General features: G+C 47.2%; 1 protein-coding gene and 1 long non-coding RNA gene across 4 annotated transcripts in view; one reads left to right on the plus strand and one right to left on the minus strand.

Moving 5' to 3' along the window:
- Positions 1-12,767, minus strand: part of GRM4 (glutamate metabotropic receptor 4) — a 760,688-nt gene that overhangs the window by 472,658 nt on the left and 275,263 nt on the right. The window lies entirely within an intron of this gene.
- Positions 1,941-2,346, plus strand: LOC142291393 (uncharacterized). The gene is made up of 3 exons (XR_012750476.1): positions 1,941-2,010; positions 2,111-2,206; positions 2,296-2,346. It is a non-coding gene; the product is annotated as an uncharacterized LOC142291393 (long non-coding RNA).

The raw sequence follows: 12,767 nt of genomic DNA on the forward strand, positions 1-12,767 counted from the left end.
TGCACGCTGCACTTCATCTTAAGTGCCAAAGTGTATATCACCTACCATCTAAAACCGTCATTCAGACTTATAGGTATTTTTGACATTGATGCCTTTGTTTGGTTATGTGAGTTTAGAGTATGTAAACCCCCTTGGCCTTTGAGATGATTTTCTTTTCTCTTATAGCAAAGGCCTAGAAGTGGCGCCAAAGGGCTGACTGGTCCTGGAGAACATTATGCATCATTTACCTACCATGGGTATGCTCTGTTCTAGTATTAGATACCACAAGACACCATCTTCATGGTATGATGTGGAGAGATGTTACTTTAAAACAGGGGTGGGGAACCTTTTTTCTGTCGGGGGCCATTTGGAAATTTCTACCAACCTTCGGGGGCCGCACAAAATTATCAATGTTTAAATGACCCTGCTATATTGGGTGAAGCAATTAATTAACTGGGGGCATGGGGCTGGGGGCACAGACACCACACGCGGGGCTGGGGGCACAGACACCACACGCGGGGCTGGGGGCACAGACACCACACGCGGGGCTGGGGGCACAGACACCACACGCGGGGCTGGGGGCACAGACACCACACGCGGGGCTGGGGGCACAGACACCACACGCGGGGCTGGGGGCACAGACACCACACGCGGGGCTGGGGGCACAGACATCACTGTGGGGAGGCACAGACATCACTGTGGGGAGGCACAGACATCACTGTGGGGAGGCACAGACATCACTGTGGGGGGGCTGCACAGACATCACTGTGAGGGGCTGCACAGACATCACTGTGGGGGGCTGCACAGACATCACTGTGGGGGGCTGCACAGACATCACTGTGGGGGGCTGCACAGACATCACTGTGGGGGGCTGCACAGACATCACTGTGGGGGGCTGCACAGACATCACTGTGGGGGCTGCACAGACATCACTGTGGGGGCTGCACAGACATCACTGTGGGGGCTGCACAGACATCACTGGGGGGGGGCTGCAGACATCACTGGGGGGGGCTGCAGACATCACTGGGGGGGGGCTGCACAGACATCACGGGGGGGGCTGCACAGACATCACTGGGGGGGGCTGCACAGACATCACGGGGGGGGCTGCACAGACATCACGGGGGGGCTGCACAGACATCACGGGGGGGTGCACACAGGACTGGGGGGGTGCACACAGGACTGGGGGGGTGCACACAGGACTGGGGGGGTGCACACAGGACTGGGGAGGTGCACACAGGACTGGGGGGGTGCACACAGGACTGGGGGGTGCACACAGGACTGGGTGATGGGCTGCACATAGAATTGTGGGGGGTGCACACAGGACATTGGGGGGCTGCACACAGGACTGGAAGAGGGGTGCACACAGGATTGGGGGGGTGCAAACAGGACTACTGGGTGATGGGCTGCACACAGGACATTGGGGGGCTGCACACAGGACTGGGGGAGGGGTGCACACAGGACATTGGGGGCCACACTGCGCTGAGAGTTTCATGCAACTCTGGGGGAGAGGGTTTACAGAACTGGTGTGGGGAGGCACAAAGCATTGGGCAGGGCACATAGCAGCAGAGGGTCGGCGCTGGACTCACAGCAGCATTGCACTCACATCACCGGAGTGCAGGAGCCGGACACTGCATCAGAACTTGAAGGAGAAGGCAGGCACTGATCTCCGGAGGGCAGGGGGCAGACACACAAGGCTAGAAACTGTGAGGCTGCTGTGGACCCGCCCACAATTGGCACTGGCCGACGGGAGAACACATTGCAGCACAAACAGCAATGTGTGGATTTAAAGGGCCGGCGGCAGCAAACTCCGGTGACAGCACCAGCACTGCCTCCCCCGGGAATCTGCCCGGGGGCCACATAAAAGGTCATGGCGGGCCGCATGCGGCCCGCGGGCCGGAGGTTCCCCACCCCTGCTTTAAAACATAGACTCATATATTTATTGTCTGTACTGTCTATGTAGATATGGTGATGCTAGATACGGAACAACACTAATACTACATGTTGGAGGAGAAGAAAAGTGGACCTAAGAAGGTAGTGGCACAAATACACTGATAGGTGTGATTACTGCATGGTGCAGAGATACTTTGGAGGCACAATGACTAACATGCTGTGTAACTATATTTAATTCCAGGGGGACACCTGTAGTCCTCTGTGTTGATGGTATCAAGCTATATTGTACAAGCATATCCTGCTGCTGTTATTACATCACACTTGGATGCAGTTCCAAGTAAGTCTTGTAGGTAAAGGGGATTTCTTGGAGATTGGTTGGATTTTATATTGAAAGACACCAACTGTCTGTTTTTGTCTATTTCACAGGTGTTTGTTGGCTAAATCACCCCTGATGAACCCCCGAACATTTATTTAGGAGGGGGGGAAACACGTCGGGAGGAGCTGTGGGTACCGGTCTTGTCGGGCCCATCAGCTCTGTCCTAAACTGCTGTCTACAGTATCTGGACTGCAGCATAGTCTGCAATCCTAGTCAGGAACCAACAGATTTTAATATATTATATGTTGTCCTGGTCGTCTCACAATGCACCTGGTGGTGGTGGTATAGGTCAGTGGAGTACAGGGATATATAGGGACAGCCACCCGGAGCGGGGAGTGTTCAAAACTTTACAACACTCTCCGCAAGTAGGCAGGAGGAGTTGAGGAGTATTGTAGTCCCTCCTAGTTCACTGAGAGCCATTAAACTATCAACTATCTATCTTTGCACGCTCCCTCTGCTCTCCACTAGGCCGTATTTGATCACTGTGTTTTCGTGTCTATGTCAGATATTTGGTGTCGTATATTTTTCTACCATTAATTTGAATAAATAACGTACAACTAACAGTTCTTTTCAGGGCTAATTTAAATAGATTATATTCTATAATAATACCGCTCTTAGCTGTAATAAATATAGGGTTAGCTGCAAGACTATGGACAGCATATTAGAGACATTTAGGCAGAGTTCTGTGGGTTACAGTACCTGATGGTGCAACATTTTATTTTCTAACAATACTGCTCTTAGTCTGCAATTAGTCTAGGGTTGGTTCTGTAGCAAGAATAGTGTACTAGAGGCATTTAGGCAGGGTTCATTGCATTACAGTCTTTGGTGCTGCCACATCCAACATAAGTCTTTTTCAGGGCTAATTTAAATAATTATATTCTCAAAAATTACTGCTCTTAGTCTGAAATTAATGTATGGTTAGCTTTTGGAGTAGGGATAGTGTATTAGAGGCATTTAGGCAGGGTTTATTGCATTACAGTTTTTGGTGCTCGAACGTACAACCAACATTCCTTTTCAGGGTTAATTTAAATAATAATAATAATCTTTATTTCTATAGTGCCAACATATTCCGCAGCGCTTTACAATTCAGGAGGATCATATACAAACAAGTAACAGTTATAGAAAATACAATATTTAGAGGGAAAAATGAAAGACAGCCCTGCTCGTGAGAGCTTACAATCTATAATGAGTTATGGGGGGGGGGGGCAAGGTACAAGTGCTTATTTACAATGACAATCCAGCCATCTCACGGAAATGGGGTATAGATAATGGTTTCCTGGACCAGTTGGCCAGAGCCTTGAGATACATTTGGGTGCCATGGAGTTTGATGTGGAGTTATGTTGTGAGAAGTTTATTAGGTTCTATTCTCTAATAATACTGCTCTAAGTTGAGTACATATTTAAAATTTGCAAGGTGTGCGGTAAGTGATGGGGAAGTGGACATCCTGCTGTTGGTGGTACACGCAGAGGCTGTGGACAACGGCAACTGAACCTGCTCCTGGAGCACACCAAAAACACATGCAACATCTAGACCTAGCTTTCTGTCCCCTTTTGAAGGGGAGAGCATGACACCACTATTGATACTACAACAGTGCAAGCAGGTTGTGGGTTGGATGGAAGATAATGCTTCCAGTCTATTTCTCAGCACCACCCTGTCTTCCAGATGGTCCAGTCTCACTAGCCAGGAGTCTGGACCACATAAACATTACCCTGATCATCCTTCCTCTTACCATGGCGAATCCCAGGAGACAAATTAACCCACACTTGGACACTGCAAGAAGTTCTTTACCTTACCATTTATGGCTTCTTCTGGCCTTTCACCATGCACGTTTCAAGGGACTTGAGGAGATTGTGTGTGATGGTGGCCAAATTTTTGAACAGCCATGATCAGATGAAATTTGTGTTGGGGTATGGAAATTACTGTTTCAAGAGGTGGATGATGATGAGACACATTTGCTTAAGAAGTCATGAAAAGCCTAAAAATTAGGAGGAGTACCAAAGTGCATAAGTGGAAAAAGAGGTGGTGGATGATGAAGTCACTGACCCTACTTGGCAAAGTGGCATGCAGAGCAAGCACAGCAATGCAGAGGGGGAGGGATTCACAGCACCACAACAGGCAGGAAGAGGCAGTGGGATGGCCAGGGGGAGAAGGCGGACACTTGTTTTCCAGAGCACTCCTAAGCGCAAGATCCCAGGCAAAGGTTAGGTGTTTCTCAGTCTGGTGTTTTTTTATGGAAAGTGCAGAAGACAAGAAAAGGGTGATTTGTAACCTGTGTCATATAAAGATCAGCAGGGGCCAGACCACTACTAGTCTGACCACCACCAGCATGCTCAGGCACATGTTATCCAAGCACCTGAGTAGGTGGGTGAAAAGCATGGGTCCACAATCACTGTCTGTGGGTGATACAACTGCCTTTCCGCTGTCTATGATACAGGTACGGATGCATCTAGCCCTGCACATGTCTTTGAACATTCAAAACCACTATCAGCAACCACATCCACTTCCCTGGCCCAGTGCAGCACTCAGCTGTCTGTGCCACAAGCCTTGGAATGCAAGTGGAAATACCCAGGCATTCACCCAGAGGGCCAAACACTAAACAGCCATATTTCAAGACTGCTTATTCTGGAAATGTTGATGTTTAGGCTTGTAGACACTGAGGCTTTTCACAACCTGATGGCAGTTACCATCCCTCAGTAATCAGTCTGTAACCACCACTATTTCTCCTGGTGTGCCATGCCAGCCTTAGACAGGAAAGTGTCCCATAGCATCACCTGTTCCCTGACCAATGCAGTGACTGGGAAGGTCCATTTAAGCACCCAAACATGGACAAATGCTTGTGGCCAGGTTTGCTACATTTCCCTGATGGCATACTGGGTGAACCTTGGGAAGTCCGGGACCGAGTCAGACCCTGGGATGGCACACGTGCTACAAGCATCTAGAATTGCGGGTCTTAGTTCCATCATAGTTTCCCCCACCTCCTACACCAGTTCCTGTACCCCCTCTTCTTTCTCAATCTCATTTTCGATCTCTGAATTGTCATCCCTCTCAGTCACAAGTAGAGTTGAGTGATGTTCAATTCGAACGGTTCACCAATTTCAAATTCGAGTCATTTTGGGGGGTGTTCGAGTCGTTCGACGAACTCGAACGATTTGCTTCAAGTTCGGCAGTTCGAGTTACCGTTCGATAACGGTTCGATCACCAAAAGCATGGCTTTTCACAGTAAGGCTATGTGCGCACGTTGTGTATTTGCATGCGTACTGCATCCCCAGCACAATCCCTCTCTCTTTCCTACTCACCGATCACAGGCGCGAGGCTGCACGGCTGTAACAAATCTCCGGCGGCTTTTCCTCTTTTGAAAATGGCTGCCGCTTCATTATTCAATCAGGTATTCCCTGCTTTCCCCGCCCACCGGCGCCCATGTTTGGTTGCAGTCAGACACGCCCCCACGATGAGTGACAGCTGTCTCACTGCAAGCAATCACAGCAGCCGGCGGGCGGGTCTATATCGTGCAGTAAAATAAATAAATAAGTGATTTAAAAAAACAAACAAACTGCGGTCCCCCCAATTTTGATACCAGCCAGGATAAAGCCACACGGCTGGAGGCTGGTATTGTCAGGATGGGGAGCGCCATGTTATGGGGAGCCCACCAGGCTAACAATATTACCCAGCAGCCGCCTGGAATTGCCACATCCATTAGATGTGGCAGTCCCGGGACTCTACCCAGCTCATCCCGAATTGCCCTGGTGCATTGGCAAGCGGGGTAATAAGGGGTTAATCATGGCAGGCGTCTCCCCGAGATACCTTCCATGATTAACCTGTAAGTGAAAGTAAATAAACACACACAACGAAAAATCCTTTATATGGAATAAAAGACAAAGAAACCCCTCATTTACCTCTTTATTAATTCCCAAACAACAATCCAGGTCCGAAGTAATGCACACGACGCTTTCAGCTCTGCTACTCTCCACGCAGCACCTGAAGTGAGCCGCGCTGTCATCGGAGACTTCACTCTGCAATGCAGAGGTCAAGATGACCAAATCTTCCTATGCTTCTCATTAGAGGCAGTGGCTTAATGGTTAGAGCTACTGGCTAAAGAACATTAGTTTATGAGTTCAAGTTCCGGCCGCCCCAGTAAAGAAATTAATGTATTTTTCATTTTAAATTATAATTATTATTTATTTATAATTATAATTTAATTTAATTTAATTATGCACTGAGGGGAGGAGCCAGACATCAGCTGTGAGCCGTGGGACACACCTCTAAAATCGGAGCAGTTCACAGAATGAGGCTGCATTGCTCTCTTCTCTCTCTCCTCTCTCTCTCCTCTCTCTTCTCTCTCTCTTCTCTCTCTCCTCTCTATCTCCTCTCACTTATCTCTCTCTTTTTCTCTCTATTTTTCTCTCTTTTTCTTTTTTTTTCTTTCTTTTTCTCTCTTTCTCCTTCTCTCTCTCTCTTTCTCTCTCTCTCTCTTTTTCTCTCTCTCTCTCTTATTCTCTCTTTATCCCTCTCTCTCTCCTCTTTGTATGTGATTAATCCACTTCTGGATTCTCAAGTGCATAACAGAGGTTAAGACTACCAAATCTTACTATGCTTGTCATTAGAGACAGTGGCTCAATGGTTAGAGCTACTGCCTAAGGAGAATTAGTTCATGAGTTCGAGTCCCGGCTGTCCAGGTAAAGAGTTTAAATTATAATTATTGTTTATTTATAGTTATAATTTAATTTAATTATGCACTGAAGGGAGGTGCCGGACATCAGCTGTGAGCCACGGGACACACCTCTAAAATCAGAGCAGTTCACGGAATGAGGCTGCATTGCTCTCTCCTCTCTCTCCTCTCCCTCTTCTTTCTCTCTTCTCTCCTCTTCTCTCCTCTTCTCTCTCCTGTAAGTGAAAGTAAATAAACACACACAAAGAAAAATCCTTTATTTGGAATAAAAGAAAAAAAAAAACCTCATTTACCTCTTTATTAATCCCCAAACAACAACCCAGATCCGAAGTAATCCACACGACGCTTTCAGCTCTGCTACATGAAGATGACAGGGAGTGCTGTAGAACACAAGCTCTTTGTGTCCTCTCCACGCAGCACCTGAAGTGAGCCGCACTGTCACCTGAGACTTCACTCTGCAATGCAGACGTCAAGATGACCAAATCTTCCTATGCCCAATGGTTAGAGTAACTGGCTAAGAAGCATGAGTTCAAGTCCTGGCTGCCCCGGCAAAGAAAATAATTTATTTTTCATTTAAAATTATAATTATTATTTATTTATAATTATAATTTAATTTAATTTAATTATGCACTGAGGGAGGAGCCGGACATCAGCTGTGAGCCGCGGGACACACCTCTAAAATCGGAGCAGTTCACGGAATGAGGCTGCATTGCTCTCTCGTCTCTCTCTCTTCTCTCCTCCCTCTCTCTTCTCCCTCTCTCTCTCTCCTCCCTCTCTTCTCTCTCTGTTCTCTCTCTCTCTTGTCCCTCTCCTCTCTCTCTTCTATCCCCTCTCTCTTCTCTCTCTCTCTTTTTTAGAGTTGAGCGCGGTTCTAGGTTCGAGGTTCTCCAGTTCTAGGCTCGAGTGATTTTGGGGGCTGTTCGAGATCGAACTAGAACTCGAGCTTTTTGCAAAAGCTCGATAGTTCTAGATACGTTCGAGAACGGTTCTAGCAGCAAAAAGCAGGGCTTTTTACAGCTACAGTGTGCAGGAGCCATCGCTGGCAGCCTGCCAGAAGCTGGTAACCAAGATAAACATCGGGTATCCAAGCAAAGCGCTTTGGTTAGTAACCCGATGTTTTATCCTAGTTACGTGCTGGAAGCCCACACTTCCCCGTTCAGCTCGCTCCGCCCCCTCCTGCCCGCAGCATGTACACATACATACACACACACACACACACACATGGTCCTGCTCGGCTTACCTGCGGTGATGAAGTCCCGCCATCCCGACCTCAGCGCTATCACTGTCCTCCATGGCCGCCGCTTGTCACATCACCTTCTCTCGCTTCCGACCCGAGACTGACTAGCGGTGACGTCACGGGCCTCTCGCGATACTTGGTGTGAAAGCGGCGATCATTGAACTCAGTGACAGGGGCTGTCAGTGTGCTGGAGATCAGCGCAGGTAATGTACCTCGCTGACAGCAGCACTTGTCATCCCCTGCAGTGACCTGGGCTGACCCATTGATGTTAGCTCAGGTCACTGCACTGCTCTCCCAGCCAATGGGGAACATCCTGCTCTTCATTGACTGGGACAGTGTGGATCGTCATGGCAACCCCTTGGATTACACCAGACCTGGATTTGTTTTTCATTCTAATAAATTGGTAAAAGAGGGAATGTTTTGAGGAGTATTTTTTCAAATAAAAATGTGTTTGTCGTCTATTTTTTTTTATTACTGACTGGGTTGGTGATGTCGGGTATCTGATAGACGCCTGACCTCACCAACCCCAGGGCTTGATGCCAGGTGACATTACACATCTGGTATTAACCCCATATATTACCCCGTTTGCCACCGCACCAGGGCGCGGGATGAGCTGCGGCCTGCTATTTTTAGGCTGGGGAGAGTCCAATAACCATGGACCTCCCTAGTCTGAGAATATCAGGCCCCAGCTGTCTGCTTTACCTTGGCTGGTGATCCAATTTTGGGGGACCCCTACGTGTTTTTTTTTTTTTAATTATTTATTTAATTTAAAATAACAGCGTGGGGTGCCCTCAGTTTTGGATTATCAGCCAAGGTGAGGTTGCCAGCTGTGGTCTGCAGGCTGCAGCCGTCTGCTTTACCCTAGCTGGCTACAAAACTAGGGGGAACCCTACGTCTTTTTTTTGTTTTCATTTTTTTGTCTAAATACAAAGCTAAGCACCCCTTAGTGCCACATGAAAGGCACCAAAGGGTGCTCCACTTTTTCTCCACTTTTTCTACATTTTTCTCCACTTTTTCTACATTTTTTTCACCATTTTTTCTCCCCTTTTTCTCCACTTTTTCTCCGTTCTTTTTCTATGGTCGGTCTACCCATTAGCTCTGCCATGCATACTGTAGCTCTACACCTACTGCACATATTACTTTATGATTGACATCTCTTTCGTACCAGAGCTGTCTAAGCCTACTCTGACCCCATATTTGTCATTACTATATTGTCCTTGTACTGTATTATGACATTTGTATCATGTGTTTCATTTCTTGCTGTGTTGCAATTTTTTTGCTGCATCCCAATTGTACCTCTACATTGTTCGAGTTTATGTTATTGTTCTCTCACTCTTATGTGATACTGATTATTGTCATTTTTCATGATTACATGCAGATAAGTCCAATCTGACGAAGGCTCAGGCCGAAACGTCATTTGTAACTTGTTTTGGACAAAAACATATATGCTTATGAAAAAAAAAATTTTCTTAATAAGGACCAATAAAGAGTGATTTTGCATTACTATCCATTGTGACTTACTGACTTAGTCTGGGAGATTTAGAGTGCCGAGGTTACTCACTAATTTTATCTATTATTACCTCTGAGCACCTATATACCAGTGAGCAGAGCTTCCTCTACAGTAGTTCTCCTGATTAGGCATGCCCTTACCTCATGAGCAGGGCATTGCAGCTTTGGTAGCAACCATTACGACATGGACTCTGCTGCTGTGGACCCGAGAAGAGTGAGTGCAGATTCATTGCACCCACACTCCTCACATGAAGGGTCCGCACTCCTAGAAAATGGGGGATACGTTCCCTGAGTGTCTCCCCCCATATTCTAGACGGTCCAGAGTCGTCGTGGGACCCCTTTATTTTTTTTTCTTACAATAAATTGGTGAAAGAAGAAATGTTTTGGGGACTGTTTTTTCAAATAAATTTCTTTTGTCGATTTTTTTTTTTTGTTAGTACTGACAGTTTATGATGTTGGGTATCTAATAGACGCCATGACATCACAAACTGCTGGGCTTGATCTCAGGTTACTTTACAGCTAGTATCAACCCGATTTATTACCCCGTTTGCCACTGCACCAGGGCACGGGATGAGCTGGGGTGAAGCGCCAGGATTGGCGCATCTAGTGGATGCGCCACGTCTGGGGTGCCTGCGGCCTGCTATTTTTAGGCTGTGAAGGCCCAATAACTATGGACCTTCCCACCCTGAGAATACCAGACCACAGCTGTCCGCTTTACCTTGGCTGGTGATCCAATTTGGGGGGGACCCTACTTTTATTGTGTAATTATTAATATTTATAAAATAATTATAAAAAAGAGCCTGAGGGGACCTCCACATTGGATCCCCAACCACGGTAAAGCTGCCAGCTGTGGTTTTCAGGCTACAGCCGTCTGCTTTACCCTAGCTGGCTATCAAAAATGGGGGGACCCAACGTCATTTTTTTTTAAACTATTTTTTAAATAGAAAAAATTAATGGGCTTCCCTGTATTTTGATTGCCAACCAAGGTAACGGCAGGCAGATGGGGGTGGCAACCCATAGCTGTCTGCTTTATCTGCGCTGAGAATCAAAAATACCGCGGAGCGCTACGTCATTTTTTTAAAGATTTATTTTTACAGCACTGTGATGTCCAGCAATCAAAATACAGGGAAGCCCATTTTATTTTTAGTTATTTAAATAAATAATTAAAAAAAATATATATGGGCTCCCGCTGCATTTTTTGTATTGCTAGCTAAAGGTAATCCAAGCAGCAACTGGCTGCTAACCCCCACTGCTTGGTGTTACCTTCACTGGCAATGGAAAATCCAGGGAAGGATTTTTTATTTTTTTTGCCAAAAAACTACAAAAAAAGGACGTGAGCTTCGCCATATTTTTGTATGCTAGCCAGGTATAGCAGGCAGGTGCTGGAAGAGTTGGATACAGCGCCAGAAGATGGCGCTTCTATGAAAATGCCATTTTCTGAGGCGGCTGCAGACTGCAATTCGCAGCAGTGGGACCCAGAAAGCTCAGGCCAGCCTGTGCTGCGGATTCCAATCCCCAGCTGCCTAGTTGTACCTGGCTGGACACAAAAATGGGGCGAAGCCTACGTCATTTGTTTTCTAATTATTTCATGAAATTCATGAAATAATAAAAAAAGGGCTTCCCTTTATTTTTGGTTCCCAGCCGGGTACAAATAGGCAACTGGGGGTTGGGGGCAGCCGTACCTGCCTGCTGTACCTGGCTAGCATACAAAAATATGGCGAAGCCCACATAATTTTTTCAGGGGGCAAAAAACTTCTGCATACAGTCCTGGATGGAGTATGCTGAGCCTTGTAGTTCTGCAGCTGCTGTCTGTCTGTATGGGGAAGAGCAGACAGCAGCTGCAGAACTACAAGGCTCAGCATACTCCATCCAGGACTGTATGCAGAAGTTTTTTGCCCACCAAGAAAATGACGTGGGCTTCGCCATATTTTTGTATGCTAGCCTGGTACAGCAGGCAGCCACGGGCTGCCTCCAACCCCCAGTTGCCTATTTGTACCCGGCTGGGAACCAAAAATATAGGGAAGCCCGTTTTTTTTTAATTATTTCACTTATTTCATGAAATAATTAAAAAACAAATGACGTGGGCTTCGCCCCATTTTTGTGTCCAGCCGGGTACAACTAGGCAGCTGGGGATTGGAATCCACAGCACAGGTTAGCCCGAGGTTTCTGGGCGCCTCTTCTGCGGATTTCAGTCCGCAGCCGTCCCAGAAAATGGCGCTCTCATAGAAGCGCCATCATCTGGCGCTGTATCCAACTCTTCCAACAGCCCTGGAGCCGGGTGGCTTGTTGGGTAATCATGAGTTAATACTGGCTTTGTTTTACTAGCCAGTATTAAGCCAGAGATTCTTAATGTCAGGCACGTTTAACCCGGCCATTAAGAATCTCCAATAAAGGGTTAAAAAAAAACACCACACAGAGAAAAAATACTTTAATAGAAATAAATACACAGACACATTAGAGACTCCATCTTTATTACCCCCTGTCAGCCCTTCCACGATCCTGCTCTTCTGTCTTCTTTCTTTCTAGTGTAGTAGTAGTGACGATTGTAGTGAGGATGAGGTTCACCAGCTCATCACTTGGGGCTGGGGAACCTCATCCTCACTACAATCCTCACTGGTGTAGTAGAAGTGACGATTGTAGTGAGGATGAGGTTCACCAGCTCATCACTTGGGGCTGGGGAACCTCATCCTCACTACAATCCTCACTACAATCGGGAAGCAGCGTGCAGCCTTTACTCCGTGAGTGATCAGTGCTGGCTGTCAGCGGTAACATCGGTAACGCTGACAGACGCGTTACCATAGCAACGGTGCTCTCGGAGCCGCGGTTAGCGGTGACGTCACCGCTAACTGCGTTGCTATGGCAAATGTGATCTCCGTTAATGACCGGCTGTGTCAGCCGGTCCCTAACGGAACGGGGAGTTGACCGTGTGCTAGAGCATGTCGCCGGTACACGGCGATACACATATGTGCACCGTGTACCGGAGAGATGCACTCGCAGGTCCTACATGACGCGTCATAGTCATGTGACCAGTCTGTAGCCAATGAGATAATAGCCACGTGACTGGTCACATGGCTATTTTGACGTCATGATAGGTCCTGCATCTTTGCTGG

The sequence above is a fragment of the Anomaloglossus baeobatrachus genome, chromosome 2 (assembly GCF_048569485.1).
Source record: "Anomaloglossus baeobatrachus isolate aAnoBae1 chromosome 2, aAnoBae1.hap1, whole genome shotgun sequence".
In the NCBI taxonomy this organism is placed as follows: Eukaryota; Metazoa; Chordata; class Amphibia; order Anura; family Aromobatidae; genus Anomaloglossus; species Anomaloglossus baeobatrachus.